At 44.7% G+C, this 27,461-nt stretch overlaps 1 protein-coding gene across 1 annotated transcript in view; it reads right to left on the reverse strand.

Moving 5' to 3' along the window:
• The window catches only part of TMEM44 (transmembrane protein 44), an 88,311-nt gene that overhangs the window by 24,861 nt on the left and 35,989 nt on the right, over nt 1-27,461 (reverse strand). The window contains exon 12 of the mRNA XM_037525308.2: nt 27,073-27,149. The gene's annotated coding sequence lies outside the window, so the exon portion shown is untranslated. The remainder of the gene's footprint in view (nt 1-27,072; nt 27,150-27,461) is intronic.

Below are 27,461 nucleotides of genomic sequence, written 5' to 3' on the forward strand. Positions count from 1 at the left end.
TACCCACCTTTGTACAAGATTCTATTACTGTTGTAATTAGGAATGATCTTTTTAGCAATGATTGGTAGGAAAGTTATATCAAGTATTTCAAAACAGAAACCACATTTTTTCAGATTTTCCTTTTTGCATGTAGTAACCTTCTCAAAATAGTATCACAGAATCCAAAAATGTTGCTGGTTCATTCTCATCCCCAGGGCCTCTATGTTGGAAGAGCCCAGGGATCAGTCCCAAGGTCTCCTCTCATCTGTGTCTACCTATTGCTAGCTCATCCTACTAGTGTGGGTTTTCCATATTATCACCTGCTGATCACTCCTAAATGCCTCTCAGATCCAGGTCTTCCCGTGCCTTGACATCCCCTGCCCGTGAGTGCTCAGTAAACATCTCCTACCTCACACTCCACTCAGCCTCCCTTCCCCCAAAACCTTTCTTTCACCATATTCCCTATCTCCATAAATCAAAACTCTGTATTTCCAACCACTTGGGCCTCAAACCTAGAATTCATCCTATATTCTTCTCTCTCCCTCAGTTCATACATAAACTATCAGCAAATCTATTTGCTCTACCTTCAAAATATGTTCAGAGTTCCTCTTACCTGGTCTCTCTTCACCCTCTTAGAGCAAGATGCCATTATCTCACTTCTGGGGGTGTCTAAGAGCCTCCTAACTAACTTCCTTCAGCCTGTAGGGATCATTTTACAGCTGAGTCAGATCAGGTCAAAACCTTCCACAGGCTACTTCCGCTCTGGCCCTGTCCCCTCTCTATGACCTGCCCTCTTGCCCTTACCCCTGGCTCACTCTGCTTTAGCCACACTGGCTGGTCCTGGAACAAGGGATGCACGCAACCTCGGCAGCGTCCACTTCCCGCAGCCATCTGTGAAGCTTGATCCCTTCAGTTTCTTTTTAAAGTTTCTCCCGAAATAGCACCTTATCAGAGCCCTCCCCACCCCGACTCTTTCATCTAAAACAGCACTTCCACTACCCGTGTCCTCTGTCTTCATCCTGCTTTGCTTTTCTTCATTGAACTTATCACCCATCAGCACTCTTCCACCCCATCCCCAACCCCCAGGCATTTTATTTGCATGTATCAATTGCATCTCCAGAATAAGAATACCAGGCTTTTCCTTCTGTGTGTTTTCATCTTGTTTCTTCATGGCCCATGAAGTCAGCTTAACTTGTTAGTAGCATGAAAGCAAATGGATGGGACGGGAGCAAGTTATTCTGCCATTTTTCTAGATATTTGAGGTGCACGTCAAATCTGGAGCTAATCACCTCCTTGTTTTACCTGCCTTGAGGTTTACAATAATGTTCCCAGCTCCGTGATCACCAGTGATTTCAAATTCGCCAGTGTAAGCAAGTTAGGACCTGGTGTTCGCCTCTCTTCCTGGCAGTGTTGTGTTGACGTGCCTGAGAGTATCAGCCAGGACACTCAGGCGCGCCATGATGGCAGCCTGGAGAAGTGGTGGAAAGTGGATGGGACGGGTGAGGAAAGGAGGGAGCCTGTCCACATTGAGCCATTCATTTGTTTCTTGTCTGTGATGCCCCCTCCATGATATAACTCACCGAAGGCGAGATCTTTGCTCCTTGGCACCTAGTAGGGCTCAATAATTAGGTGTTAACTGGGGGCACTAAAAGATGCTTAGGGTTCATTCAGTTCAAATGCATCATTTTACACATGAAGATACTAAAGCCAGAGAGGACAACTATCTAGAAGAGGCCACACAGAAGATTAATAGCTGTGCTGGAGAACTGTGTGCTAGAGAACTGATTCCCAGCGAAGGCAGTCCACTGGCCTGTGGCCAGGCCCCCCACCTCAGCAGGCAGCACGCATGCTCTCTGCACCCATTACACAACACTTAGCCTTACTACCTGCAGTATACTCTGATGCTAATCTCTGATTCTAATTTCTTTAAAGATTTATTTATTTATGCATACAAGAGCTGGGGTGCAGGCCAGAGATGCAGTGGGATGAGAGGATTCACCAGAGACAGAGTGGGGAGCAGCACAGGCAGATCTACTGAAATACACTGCTGAGGGGAGCAGCAGGTGAGACAGGAGAGGTCTGCTGCACTATGTGGGTCACCTCCCTGGCCTGGGATTGAACTTGTGCTGCAGTGGCTGCAGAGAGCTTCATAGTGCTAACACTCACCCCTTGCGCCACCAGGGATGACCCTGATTCTAATTCTATTTTGCTTTTGGGAAAATGCTGATGACACACTATTAAATTAATTAAGGATCTATTAGTGGGTTGTGACTGACAGTTTGAAAACAGTGCATTATATACGACAGGATAAAAAAATCTTTTGATCTTTTTCCTTTTTTAAAATACTAAAAAGTCTGGCCAAATGCACAAACACATTTGTTTTAAAACTCTTCAACTTGCCAGAGGAAAGTAATCCATTGACAGTAACTCCATAGTGAACTTGGCCATCCAAAGAAATACAGGAAATAGCTAAGGTCTCGTTTCCCGACCCTCGTAATTCATGTATATTAATCTCAAAACATCATCTTACACCTGATTTCATCTCTGTCTCCCTGTTTACTGTTCTGAATGTCATGCTATGCCATGTCATTCTCATTTTCTTGGTTTTGTGTCTTGTTTTCTGCACCAACTCATGCTTATAAATTGCTGCTTTGTACTTGCAGGCAGAACAGTGCATTCCAAAAGGAGGCAGGAGGAATGGTGAGGATTTTCACATAGCTGACTTTGTTTTGACAGTGATGGTATCTGACGGAGTAGGAACTGATTACAACCCAACACCCAGTCTCACTGTACACACCAACTACTCATAGCTGCTGGGGGTGGTGACAGACAGAAGCTGGTCAAGCAGAGGACAGAGAATTGTGGTTATGCAAGGCACAGAGGTCAAGGTCATGTTAAAAATCAAGTATTTAAAATATTGGCTCTGGGGCCTCCCCGGTGGCGCAGCGGTTGAGCGCTGGGTTGCGAAGCTGCCCGCAGCCTTTGCATTGCCGGTTCGATCCCCAGTTGCTCCCTGGCCACCAGAGGAGGGTCCCACATGGCGCGCAGACCTCTCCTGCCGCCCGCTGCTCCCCTCAGCAGTGTGCTTCGGTCCTTCTGCCTGTTCTGCTCCCCGCTCTGGCTCTGGTGAATTCTCTCAGCCTCCCCGCGCTTCTGACTGTACCCAGTGCTTGTATAAATAAATAAATAAATAAATAAATCTTAAAAAAAAAAAAATAAAAAAAATAAAATATTGGCTCTGGCACAATCACTGGTCTAAATTTATCCCACTCTTCCAACTCTCACAAGATCAACAGAGCAGCTAGTGTTACCACTCAGAAGAAGGCTGAACAGGGTCCAAACCTGTATCTAAAAAGAAATCTTAAATGAGAGATGCAGAGAATTTGACCTGCTGTGAAAGATGCTCCAGGTAACAGGATATTGTTACAGGAGAACACGGTTATATAAATAAGGTAATGTCACCATCTTCATCATTGGTGTCATCACCCTTCGGGGTGGCAATTTCACTGAAAGTATACCACCGGGCCACACAAACTTTTCTTACAGAGATGGGGAGAAGAGCAGTGAGTCCAGAAATCCTGTCTTGGTTATTCTCTCTGTGCCTCATCTTCCATTCTGGTCCTGCCCTGTGTCCCCTGCATTGTCTACAACTGCACTACCAAGTGTTCCCCTGGCTTCCCGCTGGGTTTAACCAACAGGAGGCAGTGACAAGAGGGTCCAGGTTGACATATTTATTCCTTCTTTCTCCCACCCAACTTCCCTGCCTTGCTCCTGCTTTACTGCTACTCAGGTTCTGAAGAAAAGGTCCCTTTCCCAGGACACTAGCTTTCAAAGCGTCAGTCGTATCATTTCCTTCCCTTGCTCCTCAAGCCTGGTCCTAGTTCCTGGATGCTGCACCATTCTGGCTATACCTTTGTAAACACTTCCTTTATTAAGCTCTTCTTCTTCCTCCTCTCTCCACTTTTTGAGGATGCATCTGTAACCTGCCCAGACTGGACCCATCTTCTTGGTATGACATCTGTGGATGCTCCAAATGTTGCTCATGCCCTGGATTTCAGAGGTCCAAGTTGGCAGAACACTTTGCTGCTTTGAAATCTGACCTCTGGCCCTGGCATAGGCCCTTGGATCTCTCCCCCTACCCATCAGGTCTTCCTCTTTTTTTTTTTTTTTTTTTTTTTTTGCCTTGTTGCCAATTACTGAAAGCCAGCAGCTCCTGGCTGAAAGAGTATTAGAGTTTGTTATGCAATTTGGGGCAGGATGAGGCAGGGCCAAAGCTCACAGCAGTAACTTCAGGCTTTGGGGGACTTCTCCCTTTCCAAGTGCTCAGGAGAGGCAGAAATGGGTTGGTTCAAACCGGGCTCTATGGAGAAGTAGACTCTCAGGACTGGAAAGAACATTAAAGGTCTGGGCCAACCCACTCCCTTTGCAGCTAGGGAACTAAGGTCCAGGAAGAGGAGGCTCTCCTGGTATCAGAGGGTCAGGTACTACTGGTAGAAATGGTAAAAATCCAAAGTTCCTGAATAATCAGCATCAAATCTTGGTGGATTAACATTTGTAGAACCTGGCCACAACGAACAACCAAGTACAGGCTCTGTCAGTTACGGGGAGGGTTGCCAGAGCCACAGTGGTCCCTGGTGACCTCCAAACCCACCCCTAACCTAGGATGGCTGAGATAGAGCCATAGGCTATGATGTGGGGTGAGGAGGCACCATAAGAAAGTGACCTCTATTAGGGTCACCAATAGCTCCCCACTCCTAACAGAGCAAGCTTCCTGCCAGCAGCTGGCCTGCGGCACAGTCACACAAGGTATGGGCAGAGTGGCTCCATGAGTAATGCTCCAGGGCGGAGTGTTGGCTGTGGCCCCAGCCTGGTGTGCTTTCTGGGCCCACAGCTACAAGAGATTTCCCAGTCCCTGAGGCTGGATGGGCTCATGTGACTCCACCAACAAAGGCAAGAGAAAGTTATAGTTCACTTCCAGTTCATAGTGAGAAAGAAAGTGCTTCACTGTCTCTCTGTCCATCTGATTGGAAGCAAAGGATTCCAAGATGCCGAGGTCACCACAAGGGCCCAACCAGGATGCTGACATCTCCGGGAGACAGGGGTGCAGGAGGGCCACCCCACCTGCCAACCCACACCACTTGTATGCATGAGAAATAAATAAGCCTTTGTCATGCTAAATACTAAGATGAGGGGTGAAGGATGGTGCACAGCAGCTTGTTAATATGGAAATTAAGTTAATATGGAAATTGAGTCATTTTCCATGTAACCCACAAATTCCTTTCATCCCACAGGTTTGATCTTTTGGAGACATCTTCAAGTCCTTCTTTCTGCCCTATCATGGAAGACTAACTGCACAGTGTCTCCAGTCTACTCTTCCCTCACCACTTCCCCTGCCATCTGTCACCTATACAGCTCCAGTAGCCTCCTAGAGAGTGGGTTTTCTCCCCCTGGAAGTGTTCTTCCCACATAGTCAGAATCATTTCTTTTCTTCCTGCCTGCCTCTCCCTTTCTAATGTAATATTGATTTACAACATGGTAAAGGTGTCAAGTGTATAGCCATTTAAATCAGCATCAGTAGACACTGTGTTATGTTTGTCACAAGAAGTCTAGTTTCCATCCATCATCATACAGTTGATGGCACAGTTACCTGGCTACCACTATTTTGTTCTTATAGCGTAAAGTTTGTTTTTGTTTTGTTTAGTTCATTCACCTGTTTTGTTTCTTTATCTCCCGCGAGTGAAATCAGAGAGTGTTTGTCTTTCTTCATCTGACTTACTTCGCTTAGCATAATAACCTCTGCTTCCATCCATGTTGTTGCAAATGGCAGAATATCATTTATTTTTTTATAGCTGAGTAGTATTCCACTGTGCATGTGTACCACATCTTCCTTTATTGTATCAACTGTTGATGAGGAACCATTTCTTTGAAGGGTCCTCTGCTCTTCTTTAGCACTCAAACAACACACCTCATCTTGCTCCTGAATTGCCTGGGCCACTTTCCCTAAGCAAAGTTGCTGGCAAATGGCAACATTCTCTTTGGATTTACAAATGCTCACAGAAGTCTGTTATCTCCTTTATTGTTTTAAAAGGACAATAATTTAAGAGCACTATTTACAAGTTTTTGATAACAACAACAATAATAGCAATGACAGAGATGATAACCCCGCCTTCTTTTTCCATTGTAGAACTTCCAGCCATTCACCCTATCAATTCCTTAAAATAGAGTCCTTCCTATCTTGACTCTTCCCTTTTGGGACATGACCTGGGTTTCTAAGTCTAATCGCCAAGATTCTGGGGTGGTACCCACATAAAGATTTTTTTTTAAGAAAATTGTTTCAGGCTATAAGGGATTTTTTCTGCTGAGAAGACAATACAATTTGTGCTTTTTCCCACCCTGTAGAGGAAGAAACATTTCAGGGGACACCACACCTAAACATTCTGGGCATTTCCAGCAAATCTCAGCAGATGATAAGATGGGTTGGTGGGGCAGGAACTATTATAGCTGAAGCCTGTATTACTTAGGTTAGGGCTTTTTATTTGCTTGCTTTATCAGTGTAGGTGGTCAATTAAGTAGATTGGCCTAGATATTGTCAATTTCTCTTGACTTGCTCTTTAGCTCTTAAGGGGTAAAAATCTTTAGTAGAGATAATTGTATATGGTTATGGAATGGTGCCTTAATGATGAGTAAGTGAATTGACTGATTAGCTAAAATGAATGGATTATACTCAGTTTACCTCTTAGCAGGTAAGGCCATAGGTAGAGGGCTCACCAGAGTCAGGGGACCTGAGCCTTAGTCCCAGTCCTTTGATAAGCTGACTGTAAGCAACTTCTAAAAATGAATGCTTCGTTTCATCACTTGTAAGATGGGATTGGACTAGACTAGTGTTTCTCATGCTTCCATATGGACATGGACCAGGAATCTTATTAAATGCAGAACTGGATTCGGGAGGTCTGGAGTGGGATCTGAAATTCTCATGTCTAACATGATCCAGGTAATTCAGTCAATTCTTCTGGTGCATGAATGAGCCACATTATGAGTGGCAGGAGTCTCCACCACCAAGGTCCCTTCCTTGATGTGCAATGACTGCATTTTTGACCCATTAGAATACTCAACTTATTCCACACTCAGCAGTCAGCCTCTTTATAAAAGTTGGGTTTTCATTCAATCACCAAGACTTTAGTGGCTTCTCGTTTAATCAGAATAAAATCTGACTTTTACAATAGAAAGGTCTGCAAAGTCATGCAAGATCAATTCCCCAACTCCTCTGACTCCAGTTCCTACCACTGCTTTCCCTGATTGCACACTTAAGCCACATTGATCTCATTCCTCTTCCATGCTTGCTTCTGGGCCTTTGCAAATGCTACTGTTCAGGCCCCAACTATTGATAGAATTCATTGCCCCAAGTACTGGTATAGTTTGGTCTTTGTTCAAATGTCTCCTATCAGAAAGACCCTCCTCTGATCACCCTATAAAATTCATTCTCCACCTCCACACTACCACTAACAACCACTTACCCTGCTTCATTTTCACTCATTGAAAATACTGCCATCTAATAACTTGCATGTAGGTTTTTACAGTGTATTTCTTTCTGATTTGATGGTGTATTTCTTTTGATTATTGTGTGCATTTTGTATATATTGTGTTTATTTGGTATATTGTATATATTTTGGTTAATGAGTATATTATATTGTATGTATGTGATTTTATGTCTATTGTCTTTTTCTCTTGCTAGAATGTGAGTACCATGAGAAAAGGAATTTTATCTGTTGTGCTCACGGTGGTCTCCCTAGGACCTGATTAGTACTCAACCATCATTTATTGAATAAGTGAATAAATGAATAGAAAAGTTATGGATTAGCTATTTAAAAGGGCCCTATAGCATTTCACCTCTCTGTACCCTGAGAGAACATCTGGGGTTCACTTTAGTCCCGAGCAGCTTCTGTACTTAACTCACCTGACTTTCCTTTGTGGCCACTGCCATGTGACAGGCGCATTTCACCCCAGGGGAAGAGAGGACACATCTGTCACCATTCAGATAACCTGACTAACTCTCCTTACTCCGCTAGAGCCTTTGCTAGCCTTCTGATTGTGGTTTGCTCCTCATACTGATTTCCCACCATGAGAGAGAACAGTGCAGTTAGGCTGAACCCAAATGCCTGCTTCACCTGGCATTTATACATCTCATTATAAATTGATCATTTGGCATTCTGCTTTAGCCCCTCAGTCTCCACTGAGTGAGTCAGCTTAACTTTGGGACACTGATGGGATCAAGTTTCTGAACCTTCAAGGCCAGAGCCTGGACAGTCACTGCTTCTATAATATGTTGCTACTCTGGGAAGGTTCTCAGCATTAGATCAGCTGGCCCTTCCCAGGCAACACACAGCAAGATTTGTTTAACATATTTTCACAGACTTAGCAAATCCATGTAGATGAAGTTATAGTGAGATGACTGGCTAAATATATAAAGGAATCTTATCATATGTATAAAGGTATTCATTATGGCTTTGTCATCTCCCCTCTTCCTAAGATGTAAGTGATGCTGATGGTGCTTTTTGTGTCCTGTGCTGTCCCCAGGGTGTTGGTAGGTGCTAAAGCCGCCCCCATGGGAATAAGTGTTTCTTTAAAGATTTATTTATGCATTCAAGAACTGGGGTGTAAGCCAGAGGTGTTGGGGGGTGAGAGGATTCACCAGAGACAGAGTAGGGAGCAGAACAGGCAGATCTAGTGAAATATACTGCTTGGGGAGCAGTAGGCGAGACAGGAGAGGTCTGCTGCGCCATGTGGGTTAGCTCCTTGGCCGGCAGGGGGACTTGAACTCATGCTGCAGTGGCTGCTGATAGCTTGATAGCACTGTCTTTAACCCCTGCACCACCAGGAAGGCCCCCATGGGAATTAATTGATGGTGGTATCTCCCACTATAGTTGTAAGAGGAAGTATTGGTGACAGAGTAGCAGTTGGTTTGGTAATCTGTACCTGAAGCCCAAAAGTAAACAAAGCTTTGGCCTCATTTTGTCACCGAGGAATTAGGTAGCCACATCTCTTGCTCAAGGCATATCCTGGTCAGAGCACAGCAGCTGGCCTGGGTGAGCTGCGTCCTGGGTCAGGGAATGGGCTGGTTCTCAACGCTGGCTATTGCTGTGGGTGCTGTAGAGCTGGGTTTGCAAGATGACTTGGAAGTCAGCCAAGGTCAGATGGGCTCCAGTCACCAACCTATCCTTGGGGTCTCATCCTGGAGAGTGGCAGCTTCTCCAGAAACACCAAGTGCCCTTTTATATTCCCTCCCTACAGCCAACCCACTAGGGCTCCAGGGAGCCTCAGCCTCACAATCACCATGCTGCCACTTTGGAGGATGCAAGTTTCTTTTCGTTTCCAGAGATGATTCACCCTCCCAAGGGTGATCAAGATGACCTCTCTCCCTTCAGCAGGAAATAACTCCCCCAGTTAGTAAAACTCTGGGAACAGTTAATCCATCAGCCAGGGACTGGCTCACTTATTGAAGCCTATTCATGCAGCATATTAAAGTTTATTTGTGCAGTATTAAAATAAAATGTAGATCTATACATAATTAAGTGAAGAGAGGGTGCACTTATATCCTGATCCCAATTTTGCTAAATTATGGATGTTCAGATATGAACATAAGGGCATGGAGAAATAACTGAGTATCATTCATCAAAATGTTAACAATGGTTTTCTCGGGCTGTGAGATTCTGGCAAATTTTAAATACTTCTTTATAGTGTTTAAAATTTTACAATGAGCATGCTTATTTTATAATTAGGCAAAACCCTAAAGTTTGAAAAAAACTTCCATTCAGTTTGTTTGACTTCAGTTGATCGCAAAATGCAGAAGGAGTAGCAGGTACCAAGTACCAGGGCAAGTTGTTAAGAGGGCCAGTAACCCTTCTCAATTTTTGCAGGATCAGCGGGCTCTGGACCAGATGACCTCTATGGTAGGTCTTCCTATTTCCAGCACCTACGATTTGAAGACGCCAAACATATCTCTAGATCAAAACTATTTATAAGAATCATTTCCTTCATAATGAGTTGGAACTTCCACTAACTGCGTGTGTGTTTAGATGACATCATCTCTTAGATTTATGTGAAATGACTCTTTTTCCTTGATGTTATCAAGGACTTTCAGCAGTTGAGTTCCTTATATTTCTTTGTGTTTAAATGATATCTGAAGAAGCTGTCATTTGTCAAGGTTTAATTGTTCCCATTATTTTTTTTTTCCTGGCAGGTTTCCAAATATTGCTGGGCAGATTTAATAATGAGATCAGCAAAGATGTTGAGAGCTGGACTTGCTTACAAGTTGCAGGTTCTAGCCCAGATCTCCCACTTTTTAGCTGTGTGACCTTGAGTTAGTCACTTTTTTCTGGGTCCTTTTTTTTTTTTTAAATTTATATAAAAGGGGGAGGAAAAGGAGGTTAAACAAGATGATTTTAAAGATCCTATCCAGTTGTGATCTTCTATGATGAGTTTTCACTCTGAGATTATAGTAGAGTATATATTATAATCCTGGCTCAAATATTCTTAAAGTTATCTCAGTATCTAAGAGGTCCAGTGACAATACAATTGTATTGTTGAACAGACCACGGCATCCATGCTTGAATCCTTTCCCCACCACCCCTGCTAGGTGATTACCCTGTATCTGCTAAAACTTACAGGGTCAAGAAAGCTCACTGCCTCCCAAGCAGCCTATTTTTCTTTTAGTTGGAAAGAGCACTTAAAAAGCATTTCTCAGAACAAATGAAATCTGTCACCCTGTAGCTTCCACCCAGTGTTCCACTCTGGGTGGATTACTTTGCGAAGGGCTTGCAAAAAGCACTTTTCTTTGTATCCCTCACTGCTCCCTTGGCAGCATCAATGAAAGTTTTCAATTCTTGACACTGATCTTGGAGGAGGGAGTCTCCCCCTTCCTATTAGACCCTAAGGCCTGAGCAAGGGTGAGGAGTTCTTTATTCAGAGCTCCAGTGGGGAATGCAAGTTGCATAGACTCCTGTGGACTGAGACAGGTCAGGCATTGTCTTTTTGCTCTGAACATAAGTCTGGGGCCTCACTGCCCTGACCTACAACCTGTGTCTGTGCCTTCCTTTCCTAACATGAACTCTCCCTTCTAGCAGTCCCTCTTTCTGTTTTGAAACTCCCTGCAATCCATTCCTCCACCCCCAACTTCTTCCCACACCGCTTTCTTAATCACCAACAATCTTAACAGAACTCTCCAGGAGCCAGTCCCTTCTTGTGTCTGCACACTGTACAGCCTCCAGCATTTCTCTCCCCTCTCTCCACTGGATACAGAAAAGGGGGTTCTGAGACACAATAAAGGAAATAAAGGCCATCCAGGATGGAGGGGACTTCCATTTCAGAGTGCAGTTTGTTTTCCCCCCAAATATGTTAGAAAGAAAAGTCAGATACATCTTACACCTCAGGAATTACAAACTTGCTACTTATGTTCTAGAGAGCTAATATTTGCAGCATAGCGGTTAGAGTCAACAATACTGCAAGTTTCAAAGTTGCTAAGAGACTGGATCTTAATTGTTGGTGATATAAGTGTTAGATAACACTAAGGTGGTAATCTTACTGCAATATATGAATGCATCAAATCAACACCTTGTATACCTTAAACTTATACACTGTTACATCAATTATATTTCAATTAAAAAAAAGAAAAAGGATTAAATATCAATGAACCTACATAAGTACCTCATGTTTCTTTTTGTTAACATTTTTTAATTTTTTTAACAAATTTTAATCTTTTATTGTGTAGGGATACAGAGGTCCCCCTGCCTTCTCAATTATACTGTTATGTGCTCACTTATTCAATAACTTGAGAACAGTGTACCTACATGTTCCTGCCTGATTCTTGGGGTTTCCATTGAAAAGAAAGGTGAGAAATGGGAGGGGCTTTAGAGAGGGGCTTCATTTTTTTTTTTTTTGAAAGACCAATGACTTCTTTAGTAGATCAGTATTTTGACATAATAGCTCACATCAATTTTAAATACCATTATAGAATAGCCTATAAAAAAGACTAGAAACAAGTGTTGGCAAGGATATAGAGAAAAAGAAACTCTCGTGGGAATGGAAATTGGTGCAGCCTCTATGGAAAATGGTATGGAGATCCCTTAAAAAACTAAAATTAGAGGGCCTCCCTGGTGGCGCAGGTGGTTGAGTGCAGCGCTGTGAAGCTGTCTGCAGCCTCTGTAGCGCAGGCTTGATCCCAGCTGGCCGGCGAGAATCCCACATGGCAGACCTCTCCTGTCTCGCCTGCTGCTCCCCTCAGCAGTGTTTCGTCAGTCTGCCTGTTTTATTCCCCACTCTGTCTCTGGTGAATCCTCTCAACCTCCCGCACATCTGGCCTGTACCCTGGTTCTTGTATAAAAATAAATAAATCTTTTTTTAAAAAAACCTAAAATTAGAAATATCATATGACCCAGCATATCACTCCTAGGTATTTATCCAAAGAATATGAAAACATTAATTCAAAAAGACACACGAACCCCTATGTTCAAAGCCACGTTATTCACATAAGCTAAGACATGAAAATAACCCACATGCCCATGGATGGGTCAATGCATGGATAAGTTGTGGTATATTTACTCAGTGGAATACTACCCAGCTATTTAGAAAGATGAAATTTTGTCTTTTGAAACAATATGGATGAACTTGAGGTGATTATGCTAAGTGAAGTAAGTCAGGTGGTGTTTTTCATATGTGGAATAAAAATAACTAAAGCAAGTAAACTAACAAAATACAACAAAAATAACTCTTTGACTGTTGGAAAGACATGGTGGTTGCCAACGGAGGAGGAGAAGGAAAGCAGAGGAAAGGATAGAAGTCAATTTGACAGTGAGACTAGCACTAGCACTTTTGTGGTAGGTGTGATGGGGCAGAGACACATTTAGAGCTGTGAAGTTTTAATGCCCAAATTCAAATATTTTCTTAAACAAATGATAAATCAAATTTAAAAAAAATAAATAAATTCTAGCATATGAGGCATGGGAGAGAAAGAAAATGTTACTTTAGAATTAGAAAACTCACAACAAAATGTGCCAAGGGCCTCCCTGGTGGCCTACGGGTTAAGTTTCAGCCCTACCACTATGATGGCCTGAGTTTGGTTCCTGGCCAGGGCACTAACCCACACGGCTCAGCAGACTTCTCCTGTTTCTCCTGCTTCTCCCCTCAGCTGTGTATTTCAGTAGATCTGCCTGTTCTGCTCCCCACTCTGTCTCTGGTAAATCCTCTCATCTTCTGCACCTCTAGCCTACACCCCAGTTCTTCTATGCATAAATAAATAAAATATTTCTTAATAAAACATTAAAACCATACAATAAATTTTTATTTTATTTAAAAATTTATTTATCTATGCATACACGAGCTGGGGTACAGGCCAGAGGCATGGGGGGTGGTGGTGAGAGGATTCAGCAGAGAAAGAGTGGGGAACAGAACAGGCAGACTGACCAAAGTACACTGCTGAGGGGAGCAGTGAGCGAGTCAGGAAAGGTCTGCTGTGCCATGTGGGTTGCTCCCTGGCTGTCCGGGGGATCGAACTCGTGCTGCAGTGGCTGCGGACAGCCTCATAGGTTGCATCCCAACTCCTTGTGCCACCAGGGAGGCCCCATACAATAAATTTTAAAAAATAAATAAAATGTGCCAAGCAAAGGGCTACTAATGTCTTTATCAGTCACAATGTGACCCGAAAAGAACAAGGAGATACATAGTAATAAAAGATTCATTGCAAGGAATTGGCTTCTGCAGCTGTGATGGTTGGCTAGGTAATTCTGAAATCCATAGGGCAGATCATCTGGCAAGGTAGACTAGGACTCATATGTAGATTTTTTGTATAGCAAAGTCTCAACTCTACTCTTAAGACCTTTCAGTAGAACAAATTAACTCATTATCTAGAATAATCTCCCTTACTTAAAGTCAACTAATTGAAGTCAACTAATCACTTATACAAAATACTGTCACAGTAACATCTAATGTTTGACTGAATAGCTGGGGCCTATAGTCAGTCAAGTAGACCCATTAAAAATGATCATCATGTCCCTCAACTACCTATCTTATAACTTTGGAAGTGACTCACTGCACTTGTATGTCTATTTCTTTTTTCTATTTCTTATAAGAAGAACTGATAAAATGTGCCTTTGTTTCAAGTTTCTTTAAAAATGTTCTCATCCTTTGCCCAGGACAGGAACCCCCTTCTTGCCTGTTAACAAAGAGGCATGCCGGAGCCCAAAGTGGCTGGGTGGCAGTCTTAACTTCCAATTGAATGGAATCATTGTTGCATTTCCTGGTGGGAGCCTGTTTATCCCTGTAGAGCTAACACTTTTGGCCAGTGGAGCCTAAGTAAGTTTACAAGGAATGGAAACAGAAATTTTGTTAGGATCATTAGGAGCAATAGTGACTGGAATTATGCCCATTTTCATCCCGTGGTTCTGGAACCCATATAAACCCTGGCTATGGGAGAAACAGCAGCCCCATCAAACACTGATTTAGAGAACATACAGCTCCTTAGATGACATTGCTTCAGCCCCATGAGGCACTGCCCGCCAGCCGGTGCTATAATCGCATCTTGAAAATGCCATCCCACCATTCTATCAAGTCAATGGCTTCAGAATCATGGGAAACATGGTAAAACTGATTAGGTCCATGACATGGGCCCAATACTGCATTTCATGAGTTATAAAGTGAGTTCTTTGATCAGAAACCCCTCTGTGTGCAATAACATGGTAGTGGATATATGGAGATGTTAGTCCACATATGATAGTTTTGGCAGAATCATTATATGTAGGAAAGCAAATCCATATCCAGATGAAGTCACTATTCTAGAACAAAGTTCTATCAGCCCTTCCATGATGAAAATGGTCCAATGTTATTGTTACCAGGTTGCTAGCTGATCCAAAGTCTCCACTGCTGGCAGATGGGCACTCAGCAGTAGCAAGGTCAACACTGTGAGTGGAAGTTCGTGTTTTCTGAATGTTTCCACTTTATCCATAACCCTGTAGGCAATGACAGGACTAGATTATTAAATTTTCCTTCTGCTGTGATTATCCGTTGGTGAGCATTCAAATGGGACATCTGCAGGCCTCCATGGTTTTCCTTTGGAGACCCCACCAGGGACAATGAGTTAATTCAATCTACTGAAAGGTCTTAAGAATAGACCTTTCAGAGTAGAAAGAAAAGAGCAGAAATCTATCTGTGAGTCTGAGTCTACTTGCCTGATGGTCTTCCCTATGAAATTCAGACTTACTTACCCAGCTGTCACAGTTGCAGAAGCCAGTTCCTTGCAAGCAAAGAGATCCTTAACTGAGATAAGAAAGTCAGGAGGATGAAGAGCTCTGGAGAGAAAACAGTGCATCTGATTTAGCCAGTCTCAGTCAGAGAGGCGTAGAAAACATCCAGGGCAGACGTATATGTTTCCCAGAGGAAACTTGGACAACAGTTGTGAGAAACAGAAGGAATCATTTCTAAAGGAAGAGCTCACATTTTAGAGGGGAGGAGATCCCACAGATGATTTAATGATCCTGTCCAGTTTTGGTGCTCTATGATAAGTCTGAATTCTGGGGTTATAATAACTACAGTTCCAAGTATTCTTAAAGTTACCTTAGTATCTGAGTCTTTCAATAATTACAGATTTACACGGTTGAATAGCACCTCTGAAATCACTGCTGGAATCCCTCCCACACCAGCCCTGCTAAGTGTTCCCTCTGTATTAATAACATCTACCAAGGCAACGTCTTCTCAAGGCAGAGTCTATGTCTCTTTAGTCAAAAAGAGAAAAACAAACAAACCTGATTTTTTTTTTTTTTGAGAGAAGTCCAGAATGAAAAGAAAGCTAGGGGGAAGATTTGCCATTAAAATAGAGGAGCAAAGAGGAACAAAGGGAGATTGGTATCAGGGAGCTCACTCATATGCCCAGCAAGATCATGCTGGAAGTTGCCCTCCCCACCTGGTCTCTCCATAGTGTTACTTGACTGTCCTCATCACACATGGCAGCTGGCTTGCCAGAGGGAACTACAGTCCCAAGGTGGAAGCTGTAGTTTTTGTTAATGACCTTGTCTGGGAAGTCACACACCATCAGGTATGAAATATGGCCCCCTGGATCAGCCTTCTTTTTCATGAGAGGGGACTATGCAGGATGTGAATACCTAAAGATGAGGATCATTAAAAGCTGGCTGGCATACCTGGTGTGACAGAGGTCAGTTAAAACCAGATCCTGGCAGTACGGGCAGGAGGCTAAGGGGCAGGCAACCAGCAGTGGCTGACTGAGGGGCTTCATTTTACTGGTTGTTCTAACCACAAGGTCTATAGGTGGTGTTCTTGATTTATCATATTTTCATCAGCTCAAATAACCTTCCATAGGTAGAAAGTGCATAATTTCTCAAGAGGGACGTATCAGCTGGGATCTTCAAAATAAAGCCATACAAAGCCCCTGAGCTGGGCTGAACCAACTCCTGGTTCATTCCATGTCTATGGGGTGTACAGTTTTTTGACACACATTGTCTGTAGCTGCTAATAACTTTAGAGCTGAGCGAGAAGGTATAGTGAAGCCACAGCAGGGCTTTGGGAAATGATCCTTCACAAAGCAAAGAATAAAAGAAATCTACAAGACATAGTGGATTTGGATGAAAACAGTCTTTTACCCTTGGTACACAGAAAGCATGCATATGTATGTGTGGTGATGGGCCGCTCTGGAAGAGCCAGCAGGATTTCCACTTTGGCAGCTCTGGTACTGGAGGACTGCTGCAGCTGCTCAGCTGAGCCACAGGGCAGCTGAGTGCCTGACATTTTTCCTTCTCATCACCTCCCACCCCCTATTGGGGGCTTTCCTGTCACTTTGCCTTTCCGGATAGAATGAGGTGGCTCGGGATACCTGAGATAGCTGATGCCTAAGCATAAGGCCAGGGAAAACTGGTAGGCCAATGTGGAAGGGCTTAGTAAACATGTGAGAGATAGCCAGGTGCCGAAAGCTCAGCTGTCCCCACTAGGGAAGTGTTGCCTGGAATGTGCTCTCTGGGACACGGGAAGGACAGAGCACCTCAGCCAGGCAGCTGGTCCCCTGTCTTCAATGGGGTTTATTGCAGCAGAGACAGCTGCTTCTGAACAGCGAAGTCATGGTGAAAAGGAGGGGTTTTCCTTCAGGAAAACAAGGGCTTCTGTCTCAATTCCACAGGCCCTGCTATTATTGTGCTGGTGACCAGGACAGGTCTCATTCTTTCACCTGTAGTTTCTTCATTTGTGGATAATTATAATCTACTTCCCTGGGACTTGGACACATAGTTATTAATTGCAGAAGGAAGAAGTAAACAATCATCAAATTCCAAACTCCAAAGCACCACTAGGTGAAAGGCTGACCAGGGGAACTTTGGGCAAAAGTGTGTTTTGCTCTCCAGTCATTCCTTGGCTTACCAAGGTCAGATTTGCTGGCACATGGGCTGGAAGCCCAGACACCTGTTTGTCCCACCTTGCTGCGGGCCTGCCTCTGTATGAGGCCTCTGCACCATGCTCTGTGTGCTGACATTTCATGGACTTGAGTCTACAGGCTGGAGTGTCTGCATTGTGGAATGCAGATCACATGGACACCTGGGTCCTCGCCCAGCTCTTCAGGAAAGCTCGGAGATTAACCCAGCTTGTTTCGTCCCCTTGACTATACACTAATTCACCTGAGGAGCTTGGAAAAAATACCATATCGTTGCCTTTCCTAGACCAATAGAATAAAAATCTTAGGATGGTGCCCCTGCTTAGATTTTATTTTTTAAAGTTCCCTCTAGTGAGTCAAATGTGCACTCAAGCCTGAAATCATTTAACCCTTCGTGACTTCCAGCTCTCAAGAGAGGCTGAGGAGTGGAGTCCTGGCACAAAACACCCTGTTAATGGGCAGCCTCAAAGCTTGTGAACCTCAACCCTTGAAAAGCACCTTACTGTTCTGCTCCCCACTCTGTCTCTAGTGAATCCTCTCAACACCTCCCCCCACCCCCAACCCCTGCCACTGCCCTGCACTTCTGGCCTACGCACACAAAAAAGAAGCTAAAAAACATCTTAAAGTACATTAGTTTCTGAAAAACTCTGTTGTCTCCATCTGTAGACACTGAGGATTCTTCAATAAAAATTGTTCCCTATCCTAAAGGTAGCAATGAAGGGACATCACACAGGAGGACTGCTGGATGATACACTAGCTCTTATTACTCTGAATATTCTCCGAGGTGAGCTCACTAATCACAGATGCTACTACCAAGAAAATAACTTTGCTAACAGTTGAGGAACAGCAGATGGAAAGCAGTCACAGAAAGTTGCATCTACCAAGAAAAAAATCTCTGATCTGCATATCTCTGAGCTTCTGACACCTCAACTTTAAAATGGGGAACTTGCCCTGCCTCTTCTCAGGGTAGTGTAAAGTACATGAAAGATCTTGGTAAGCTGTAAGGACTGCTTGAATGAGGGTCTTTCTTAATTAGGAAATCGAGTCTCAGATAGAAATACAAATTCTCAAAAGGACAGGAAATTAAAATATATATACCAAATTGGAAAGAATCTTCCTGAGTTCCTTGCCAAGGCCTTCTCTGGAACATCCCCATATTTATGGACTGCATGAGGGCATGCAATGGGGGATGCAGAGGGACACCTCGGCATAGGACCTGTCCTATTTGCCCTGGCTGGCAAATGCTGTCCCAGAGCCAAGACCTCCTACAGGCACCTGTGCTGTTGCCAGGCAACTATGATGATCATCATACTACTGTTTATTGTGGCTGGTATCTGGAAAATGCCCATAAATATTTGTTGAATGAACTGATTCCAGTATAAGGTGATGCCCATCCTAATCCCACATTCTCTTGAGATCTACAACTTGTCAGGGTAGAAGCAAGAGATATTTCTAAGGATTAATTTAATTGGGAGAAGAAAAGAAATAACCAAACTCACCTCTCCAATTCTAGGATAATATATAATCCTTGTAGCTAAGGGGTAGATATAGTAGGCATTGATTATAAATATGCAACAAAAATAATTGAGAACACAACTCAGTTTCATGCTACCTTACCAGTGACTGTTATCAACATGTGTGCACAATCAAGCTGGGCATTGCTGTAGGAAGGGTATGTAGAAAGCAGCTGCCCATGGTGTTACAACTGAGATGAAAAGATTGGATGGTGATTGGAGAGATCAGGGAGGATTTGAGGAAGAGGTAGCATTTGAAGCGAGAAGAAAAGGGAAATTAGGAGAACATTCCAAGGAAGGAATCATGTGAGAAATGGAAACTCTAGGCATATTATGATTAAATCACAACAGTTACTGCTTACTGAGCATTTATTCTGCAGGCACTGTGTGGAAAGCTGGACTTACTGTAGCTCATTTGCTCCTCATGTTATCTCCATACGGTTGATTTTTTAAGATTTATTTATTTATGTGTACAAGAGCTGGGGGGTACAGGCCAGAGGTACAGGGGGGTGAGAGGATTCACCAGACACAGAGTGGGGAGCAGAACAGGCAGACTGACTGAAATACACTGCTGAGGGGAGCAGCAGGCGAGACAGGAGAGGTCTGCTGCACGATGTGGGTAGCTCCCTGGCCGGGGATTGAACTCATACTACAGAGGCTATGGATTGCTTCACAGTGCTGTGTTCAACCCCATGTGCCACCAGGGAGGCCCCGAGGTTAATATTTTTATTCCCGTTCTACACATGAAGAAACTGAAATTCAGATGGTCCCAAACTAGTAAATGGCAGGGACAGGATTCAGACACTATCCTATCCCTTTAGTCTTGCTCTTAGGTAGACAAATATGGATGGAGTTAATTGCTTATGGAGAAATAAAATGAGAGAAAAGGTAGAAGACAAATTATGGAACATCTTGACTGTAGATTCTGGGGAGCTGGGGAAACAGAAGGTTTTTTAGGGGAAGAAAGTGATCAGAACTGTGCATTGAGGTCACTTGATGGCCAGAAGGTGGGTGAATTGGAGGTCACTTTTTAGGCTATGAACTTGATACAGGAGTAGGGTGAGAACCACCGCTTGCCATCAAGCTCTGCAGCTTGAAAGTGTGGCCCATAGCTCAGCAGCCTCTATTTCACCTTGAGCTTGTCAGAAATGCACTCTTGTGCCTCACCCAGATCTACTGAGTCAGAACCTACATTTCAACACAATACCTAGCAGATCCTAATGCACACTGAAATTCTTTTTTTTCTTTTCTTTTTTTTCTTTTTTTTTCGAGGCATGCTTTATTTATTTATTTATTTGTTTTATTTATTTATACATGCACTGGGTACAGTCAGAAGCGCGGGGAGGGTGAGAGAATTCACCAGAGCCAGAGCAGGGAGCAGAGCAGGCAGAAGGACCGAAGTACACTGCTGAGGGGAGCAGCGGGCGGCAGGAGAGGTCTGCGCGCCATGTGGGACCCTCCTCCTGTGGCCAGGGAGCAGCTGGGGATCGAACTGGCGCCGCAGAGGCCGCGGGCAGCTTCGCAACCCAGCGCTCAACCGCTGCGCCACCGGAGAGGCCCTGCACACTGAAATTCAACCAGCATTGTCATAAAGGACAGGCGCTCCTTCCTTGGAGGGACGGGAGTTACTCTTCCTGGAGGTGCACATCCTTTTTGGATCTGTCTCAGATCTCTTTGAGAACGAGAGGAAAGTCAAGGGCCCACACCCCTGAAGAAAGTATAGATTCCAACCTGAGCCCTCAAGAGCAAGGGCACCACAGTGGGTCTGTAAGGAATCCCTGAGCTTCAACTCATCAACAATTTAATTGTGAAGGAGTTTGCAGTTAAAAGAAATTCAAATTAGAGGGCCTCCCCTGGCGGCGCAGCGGTTGAGTGCGGGGTTGCGGAGCTGCCCGCAGCCTTTGCAGCGCCAGTTTGAGCCCTGGCCCCCGGGGAGGGTCCCACATGGTGCGCAGACCTCTCCTGCCGCCCGCTGCTCCCCTCAGCAGTGTACTTCGGTCCTTCTGCCTGCTCTGCTCCCTGCTCTGGCTCTGGTGAATTCTCTCACCCTCCCGTGCTTCTGATTGTACCCAGTGCTTGTATAAATAAGTAAATCTTAAAAAAAAATTCAAATTAGAAATCACAGGCTGTCATTTTAGAGAACTCTTAAGAGCCTGGGCAAGGTTGGTGGTGGCGGCTGGTCAGGAATGTGGCTCTGTTCCCTCTCCCCCTCCCCTCGTATATTGTTCTCCAAATCCCCCGCGGAGATCTATGCAGATACTCTGGAGACGCAACAAGGCCCACCCTGGCTTCCTTGAGCTGGACCTGGCTTGCCTGCCTGCTTTGCTTTAGTCCCAGAAAAGCCCAAATTAGCCTCACTTGTGTTTTTTTTTTCTCAGGAGGCTCTACATTGTATCTCAGGAAAGGATTATTGTGCTCTGGGGACCCTATCTTATCGTGCCATGTGGGGGAGGTGATGAGTGAAAGGAAAATGGTCTTTGACAAATTGGTTCAATTCGGACAATCACATGACTTTCCAGTAATTGCCCACCACTGCTTCAGTAAGGCTATTGTTTCAGCTCCCAACTATTTAGCCAAGTAGGAGGCTGGGGAAGGTTGGGGAGCGGTCAGAGGTTTGAGAGCATGATAATGTGGGGAAAGGACTTTTTTGTTATCCTCTGGCATTATGTTGGGAATGGTGATACCCCCAAGGCTCTGGCCCCTTGACTTGGGTTTCTTATCATTAATTGAAGGAATGGAAGCACTTGGGAATCCAGGGGGGTGGGAGGGACTCCTCCTGAGGTGCAAGTTGGGAAGGGATCAGTGGCATTTGAGCCTAATTTGATTCAGCAATTACCTCCTTCATGACTGGACAGGCTGCCTGGCTGACTCCTCCGGAGGGGAGATATGGAAATCTTCTTTTATGGCTCATAATGAAAGCTGCTCAAAAAAAAAAACAAAACCACATGCAGTGAGCCAGGGGCAAAAATGAGTAGAGCTATTGGAGCTAAGTTTCACAAAGAATTCAAGGCATGACCAGGCACTGCCCTTAGGCAACTTTTCAAAAATTCCTGCATCTCCCGCTTGCTCAACCTGACATCATGGGACATTTGGAAGATGAGACGGGCAATGGCAGGGCAGTGGCAGCAGCACGTGAAAATATGTGTTATCGATGGGGAACACTTTTCCCCTGTGCTCATGTGGTCATCTGTCTGATATGCCTGTGGGTGGAGGTGGGCAGAGAGGAAGGGAGTGGCTAGTCACCGGCGACAAAAAAGAGCCATGAGGTCATTGGAACCCGTGCTTTCCTTGCTGACCATTGGCAGCAATTGTCTTACTGGCTTGCGTTCCCAGGGGTTCATCTCCGCTCCCACGGCGGGCTCTGATACTGGGATTCCTGCTTAGGACATACATTTTTTTTTTTTCCTCTTCCATCTGAAAATATGCCATGACAGCCAAATAAGAGGTATATCATTTGGTAAGAAATTTGAGATTTAACTGTTTCCAACTTCTGATGACATCTCCCTCAGGCCTGGTCCTACCTGAGACACCACCCCATCTCATAACTCTCTGCCCAGGCACCCAGGATCTTCGGTGGCATCTTCCTACTCTTCCACTATCAGATCTACAGAATCAGCAAGAACTAAGAATCCGTTGATAAGCAGACCACTCCAGGGGTTCTGCTGCACATTGAGCTAGTGAATAGTTGAGCCAGCTGTTCTCTAAGGACAGATTTAGCTCTAATATTCTAGATAGAAGTGTTCTGAGCGATGACAGCCTGCAGGGAATACCTACACAGCCTCCCACTTGTACAGGTGACTTAGTAACCATTAGGTCTCAGCCTTCTTACTCTGTGATTCTCTACCTTGACTGTTGTTAGAAATGTGTGGGTTTTAAAAATTACACATAATATGGTTTCCAAGCAGAGGTTAGATGTGTGTGGGTTTTTGCCTCTTCTCAAAGCAGCAAAAAAACACTCTGGAATCTCCAGCAGTGGTTCCAAAGAGTATGTATTGGAATCTGGTCATCTCTTGGGGTTGTCTCCCTTACGAGGGTCAATCACTTGGCACCAGAGAAGACAAATAGCCTTCTGAACAAAGTGGTGTGGGACCCCAGGACTTACCCTGGTAACTTCCTTTGAAAGTGCAGCTCAGTGGGTTATGGGGCCCAATGGATTATGATGGAGGATATGGCTGTTTGGGTGGTGGGTGTGGTGGGATAACATATATCTGAGGTGTGAGACTATACCCCTAAATCATATACGGTGTTGTAAACCAACATTATCTTAAAAAATAATATTCTCTCTCTCTCTCTCTCTCTCTCTCTCTCTCTCTCTCACACACACACACACACGCACACACACACAAAATTAAAAAAAAAGTGCAGTCTCCCTGCCTAGGGAAAGGGATATATTCAGATACTACTTTGGGTTCCAATATGGTCAAAGAAAGCTGTGGACCCCTAGGGCAGATCGATCTCTGTGAAGACAGGAGAGTGGAGATTCTGGCTCTGTAGCTAGCAGAACTGGAAGTGAGTCTGACTTAGGGTCTGGCTCAGCTGGTGACCCAGGAGGAGGCTGTATAGATGAACTGCTATATTAAGAGATCAGGCTAGGGGACCCTGGGCCAAGGTGAGCAAAGGGGAAGGTGGAAATCCTTTCTAGAAGGGCCACCCGCTGGGCCTGAAAGACTGCTAGGAGAGGCTGTCAGGCACCAGCTGAGACTGGAGTAGGACAAGTGTCCAACAGTGACACCACGAGGCAGTGAGAAGTCACAGCACAAGTTAACGATAATTGCTAACATTTCTCAAGATTATCTGTCCAGTGTTAATCTAAGTGCCTTAATTCATTTATTTAATAGCAATTAAGTAATTAGTAACAATTCTGTAAGGGAGTCATTAGCATCCCATTACACAGAGAAGGAAGGTGAGGCACATATGTTATACAATTAGAGTAGCTGCCAGCTGAGGATCAGGTTTGGGGGCTCCAAGGCCCCTAGCCCTGACTGCTAGTCAGGTCTTGCTGCCTGCACAACATAGCCCTCTTGAACTGGGACTCGCTAAGTGCTCTTGTGTTCTCAGTGTCTTTCAATTCTCACCACAATCATGTGAGGTGGAAATGTCTTTTATTTCCACTTCACAAATGCAGAAAGTGAGGCGCTGGGAAGTTGAGTAGTGGACTGCTCATCACCCATTCTCTTCCCTCTGGGGATGGAAGCGGGCTGAGTGCACCCCAGCTCCTTTGCTTTTTGCAACTTCTAAGTCTTTAGGGTCCTCTGAAAACTGAAGTCCTGGTGGGAGTTTCACCAGGGGATACTGGGGGCTTGCCACAATAAAACATGTGCACTTCTCAGCGAGGAACTAAAAATTCTATGATGAGGTGGCAATATTTCTGCCTCCCAATTTGTGAAAGCTGCTCATATTCATTTCACGGGACCTACCCCAGATTTACATGAAGGGTGGGCCCAAGTTATGTAAATAAAAACAAAACCAAAAACAAACCACAGGTGATTCTGGCACTCAACCAGGTTGAAAATTATTGACTTTATTTCATAGTCATATTTCACCGTCTGCAAGGAGCAGGCAGCAGTGTTTCCAGGGGCTGTTTCTAGTTTTCAAATCCTCTTGTACGAAAGAAACCTCCAGTGGCTGTTGGCCTGAGGGAAGGAGCTGGGTAAGGACTGAACAGAGAATTCAAACCCTAGGGCCACAACTTATTGCCAAGTACGCCTGGGTCATGCCCTCCTCTGGCCTTCTCTACTTGCATCATTTATGTTCTTCAAACCCAAATGTCTTACTCTTGGTGAATACTTCCCTGGTCTAACTTCCTCTCCTCCAGCCTCACCCCACCAAAGAACTGCCAAGGTGGGAGCCCACAGCACAAATCTCCTCAGAGCCCCGCCTACCTCATCCCTTCTGTGTTCCCCTGCACCACCAGGAAGACACACTTGTAGAACTGGGTGTTAATTGTGTTCACCCACCCTGGCCTGACAGGGTGCCTGGGACAGGAAGTGCAAGCTGATGAATATAGGATAAGGACGATGGCAAGAGAAAAGAAGTGGAATAAGAAACACAAAAACGGGCAAAGTGATGAACACAGGCAGAGGATGGTCAGTGCAATCTGATTTAGTGCTGACCCCTTGAGCACATGTGACCTTTGCTCTGATCCAAGAGATGGGAGAGCCTGTTCCGCACTCACCTGATCCCCCTGGACTGTGAGCACAAGGTACCGAGAGAGAGGCAAGGGCATTTATAACATCAACAGAAATCATTTCTTGATCTCTACTAACATTTACAGCATAGGTAGGATAGATGCTAATTATTTCATTTTACAGCTGAGCAAACTAAGGCTCAGAAAGCTAATGAACATGGCTAAAGTCACAGGGCTAGTAAACAGGGAATGAGTTCATGCAAATTCATTCCTAGGCTAAAGGAGCTCAGATTCTTAAGGTTGAAAGACTGCTCCAACAGTCTGGTCAGTGGTGCCCCTCTCCCTGTCCTATAACAGTTCCTCTTCTTCAAAATGTCACAGGGGAGGGGTGATGGAGCTGTGATGAATGAAGTCTACGTTGGGGGTTCCTGCAACCGCTGCAGCTTGGCAGGACCAAATGGAAGTTCCTTCTTATACTAAGAGGTGGTCGGTTGCACAAACGCATTAGCTCAACGCTCTTCTCCAGCAGACCCATAAAAAAACAGGTGCCCTTTCTACTTTCAGCTCTTCTCTACCACCCTGGAGATGCCAGAGCCAGCACCCTGGATTGAGTGCAGTGCTGCTTCCCCTTCCTCACAGCACTTTCAGCAGAGTGTGCAGCTGGGAGATGACTCACTCGGTGAGTCACCCTTTGCCTCTAGGGATCTATTTCTTTGTTAAAGTATATCAAAGAGGAGCATCCTCTGCTTCTCTCCTCTTGCTCAAGAGAAAGTAGAGCATCTCAAAGTATCTCAGTTCAAAGGGATTTACTCATACAACCTCATACTAAAAATGTACTCACAGCCTAGAAGACATCCAGGTGAGCTGGACTTTTAAGAAAGGAGAGAGCTACAAAATGAATTGCTTCATGCCTGGGGAGTAATGATTAAAAACTGGTATCTCTATGGTCTTTAGGAGTTGAAAAGGTCCTTTCATTTCAGCTTTTGCAGCCCATCAAGGCAGGTAAGAAAGGAGTGAAGATGCATGCGTGTATGCACCAAGAATAACAGTTATCAGGGTTTCACAGCTGGTGAGTGGTAGAATCAGGACTTGCTCCCAGGCCTCCTGGGTCAGAGGTCAATGACTCTGCCCACAAGTGTCTGACAAAAGCAGGCCTTCTGGAGACCACCCAGGTGCTGACAGCACCAGGCACTTACGTGTTTCAGCCGGGGCAGAGTGCTGGCCTCCCATCTGGGACTGGAGGCAGCACTTCAGAGCCTGGCGCTTTATTGTATTCTATCTTATCTCAATAGGAAAAGGCAATTCAGGGGAAGAATTTCCTTGTCACGGTGCTCAGGCTTTCCATTGTCCAGTTCTCTGGGCTCTGGTTCATCCCCTGGCTCTGACCATTACTCACATCCATGGAGGCGCCTTATCAGGGCTGTCGAAGATATGGGGCCTATTTTTTTCCAGTACCAGACAAACTGGAATGTGTCCACCCTTTGTGCCTGACATCATCCCACAATTAGCCAGCTCAGAGTCCAGCCATGCTGGGTGGGAAGCTGCTTGAAAAGCAGTTCCTAGGGCCTCCCCTGGTGGCGCAGCAGTTGAGCACTGGGTTGCGAAGCTGCCCACAGCCTCTGCAGCGCTGCTTTGATCGGCCACTGGGTGAGGGTCCCACATGGCACCACAGACCTCTCCTGCCGCCCGCTGCTCTCCTCAGCAGTATATTTCATCATTCTGCCTGCTCTGTTCCCAGCTCTGGCTCTGGTGAATTCTCTCACCCTCCTGTGCTTCTGACTGTACCCAGTGCTTGTATAAATAAATAAATAAATAAATAAATGTTTAAAAAAAAAAAAGGAAAAGGAAAGCAGTTCCTAGTAACTTAGCTGTTTCCTTCACAACACCCTGATTTCAGAGTCCTTTACTGACTAGTGTGATAGAGTCATCTCGTAGTAGAGCTAGCTGACTGCGAGTCTCTCTGCCCCTCCAATTTCTAACTATGAAAAATGTAACCTATAGGAAAGTTGAAAGAATAATGCAATGAACAAACTTACACTATCCATCTGGATTCTCCAGCTGGTCCCATTTTGCCACATTTGCTTTATCTTTTCCTCTCCTTATAAATATATACCTGAAAAACATATTTTTTTCCATCAGATCATTTAAACACGTCAGAGCACATGGGGAAATCCTCTGGGTTCTCCTCAAGTTGTTGAGTAATCAAAACAGAACCAGACAGGTTAGCAAAGTAAAAACCAATTTAACTGCAAATGGGGGGCAGAGTTATAATCATTATGCTGGTCCTACGTTTAGTTGGAGAGAAAGAGGTTTAAGAGGATAAGAGGATAAGGGGGTACAGAGCACTGAGAAGAAAATAGGGACTCTTACATGATGGGGGCAGAGTGATGACATCATCTTTACTCTTACAGATGTATTTCTCAGA

Source organism: Talpa occidentalis, unplaced genomic scaffold (genome assembly GCF_014898055.3).
Source record: "Talpa occidentalis isolate TD23 unplaced genomic scaffold, MPIMG_talOcc4v2.1 talOcc4.4, whole genome shotgun sequence".
Lineage (NCBI taxonomy): Eukaryota > Metazoa > Chordata > Mammalia > Eulipotyphla > Talpidae > Talpa > Talpa occidentalis.